Here is a 2,500-nt window from a genome sequence, read left to right as displayed (position 1 = left end):
CCCCGACCCACGACGCCCCAGCCGGCACCGGGCGCTCGGCCCCGAAGGGCAGACGCGGCGATCTCTCCTCGCCCGAACGGCGGGCCGACGGACACGCGCGCCTATAGTACCCGACCGAGGCCGGGTTACCTTGCGCGCGGCCTTCTCGCCGCCGTCCAGACGGTCGCGGCCTTCGCCCGGCGCTAGTGCGCTGGTCCCCGATCGGGCGGCGCCGCCGGCGGCCCGTGAGGGTCCGCACGACAACGTCGCCGACAGGGGGCCGGCTGAAAGCGACCGGGCGACCCGACAGGCCCTCCCGTTTGCCTCTCGACGGTTTCACGTACTCTTTAACTCTCTCTTCAAAGTGCTTTTCAACTTTCCCTCACGGTACTTGTTCGCTATCGGTCTCGTGACCGTATTTAGCCTTAGATGGAGTTTACCACCCGCTTTGGGCTGCATTCCCAAACAACCCGACTCTGGGAAGACGCCGTAGCGCGCCCGCCTGTCGCCGCCATGGGCCTGACACCCGCTCTGGGAAAAGGCCTCGATCAGAAGGACGCGGGCGACCGGCGAAGCGCGCCGTGACGAATTCCGTACGCCACAATTCCGCGCACTCCAAAAGCGCGCGGATTCGGCGATGGGCACATCCCGCTTCACTCGCCGTTACTGAGGGAATCCTCGTTAGTTTCTTTTCCTCCGCTTAGTAATATGCTTAAATTCAGCGGGTAGCCTCGTCCGACCTCAGGCCGAAAGTAAGGACCGGGACTATTCTTCCCGTTCCGCGCTCGCCGTCGGCGCCGCGCGCCGCCGCGCACCTCGATTCCCGCCCTTGAGCCGCCAGCCGTTGGCCTCTTCGAGGTCGACTCGCCGCCGCCGCGCGGGATTCTGGTCGCGATCGTCGCGCATCGTGCCGTGCTGTCTTGAGCGGGACGGGCGCTCGCGCGTCCGACGCCGCAGCAGCCGCGCGGAGAAATCCCCGCGCGGAACGTTTGCAACGCGACCCTGAGGCGGGCGCGGCCCCGGGATTGACCCGAGGCCGCAATTTGCGTTCAGAACGTCGATGCTCAATGTGTCCTGCAATTCACACTAATTCACGCAGCTAGCTGCGTCCTTCATCGACTCACGAGCCGAGTGATCCACCGCCAAGAGCCATCCACGATTGTTTCGCTCGCACAGTGCCTCGCACTATAGGGTGACAAAATAGACCGCGCCGAGCGGTCGGCCAGGCCGACGCTTGAAGCCGGAGCGCGCGGCACCGCGGCACTCGACGCGCAAACATTACCGGGTGACCGAATCGCCGGCCGGCGCGCCGCTCCTCGCGGGTCGGGCGCCGGGTAGCAAAGACTTTTTCTCTCGCTTGTCCGAGTTTCGCGTTCGCCGAAGCGTTTGCGAGACCGTTAATGATCCTTCCGCAGGTTCACCTACGGAAACCTTGTTACGACTTTTACTTCCTCTAAATGATCAAGTTAGATCGTCTTCTCGGACGCCGGCTCGACCGTTGCCGGCCGCGCCAGGTCCAATCGGAGGACCTCACTAAACCATTCAATCGGTAGTAGCGACGGGCGGTGTGTACAAAGGGCAGGGACGTAATCAACGCGAGCTAATGACTCGCGCTTACTGGGAATTCCTCGTTCAAGGGAAATAATTGCAATTCCCTATCCCTAGCACGACCGGGGTTCAGCGGGTTACCCAGACCTGTCGGCCAAGGCGAGCACATGCTGATCCGGTCAGTGTAGCGCGCGTGCGGCCCCGAACATCTAAGGGCATCACAGACCTGTTATTGCTCAATCTCGTGTGGCTAAACGCCACTAGTCCCTCTAAGAAGTTAGACGCCGACCGATTGGGTCGCGTAACTAGTTAGCAAGCCAGAGTCTCGTTCGTTATCGGAATTAACCAGACAAATCGCTCCACCAACTAAGAACGGCCATGCACCACCACCCACAGAATCAAGAAAGAGCTCTCAATCTGTCAATCCTCACTGTGTCCGGGCCGGGTGAGATTTCCCGTGTTGAGTCAAATTAAGCCGCAGGCTCCACTCCTGGTGGTGCCCTTCCGTCAATTCCTTTAAGTTTCAGCTTTGCAACCATACTTCCCCCGGAACCCAAAGACTTTGGTTTCCCGCAAGCTGCCGGAGAGGTCGTAAAACTAACGCCCCCCGATCGCTAGTTGGCATCGTTTATAGTCAGAACTAGGACGGTATCTGATCGTCTTCGAACCTCTGACTTTCGCTCTTGATTAAAGAAAACATTCTTGGCAAATGCTTTCGCAGTCGTTCGTCTTGCGCCGATCCAAGAATTTCACCTCTAACGGCACAGTACGAATGCCCCCGTCTGTCCTCTTAATCATTACCTCGCGCTCCGAAAACCAACAAAATAGAACCGAGGTCCTATTCCATTATTCCATGCACCATTATTCAGGCGAATCGCCTGCTTTGAACACTCTAATTTTTTCAAAGTAAACGTTCCGGCCGCCGCCGACACTCAGTCAAGGGCACCGGCGGAGAACCGGAGGTGAGGCCAGG

General features: G+C 59.5%; 1 non-coding gene and 2 pseudogenes across 1 annotated transcript; all 3 read right to left on the bottom strand.

The window, feature by feature from the left end:
• LOC146143258 (large subunit ribosomal RNA) overlaps positions 1 to 728 on the bottom strand; it is a 3,679-nt pseudogene extending 2,951 nt beyond the window's left edge.
• A 248-nt stretch (positions 729 to 976) lies between these two features.
• LOC146143257 (5.8S ribosomal RNA) lies at positions 977 to 1,130 on the bottom strand. The gene has a single exon (XR_014501041.1). It is a non-coding gene; the product is annotated as a 5.8S ribosomal RNA (ribosomal RNA).
• Positions 1,131 to 1,385: 255 nt separating this feature from the next.
• On the bottom strand, positions 1,386 to 2,074 carry LOC146143256 (small subunit ribosomal RNA; annotated as a pseudogene; the record flags this gene model as incomplete).
• Positions 2,075 to 2,500: the final 426 nt, after the last annotated feature.

Source organism: Ascidiella aspersa, chromosome 5 (genome assembly GCF_963924565.1).
Source record: "Ascidiella aspersa chromosome 5, kaAscAspe10.2, whole genome shotgun sequence".
Classification (NCBI taxonomy): Eukaryota; Metazoa; Chordata; class Ascidiacea; order Phlebobranchia; family Ascidiidae; genus Ascidiella; species Ascidiella aspersa.
Note: the sequence above shows the minus strand (reverse complement) of the source record. Positions and strands in the feature narration are given on the sequence as shown.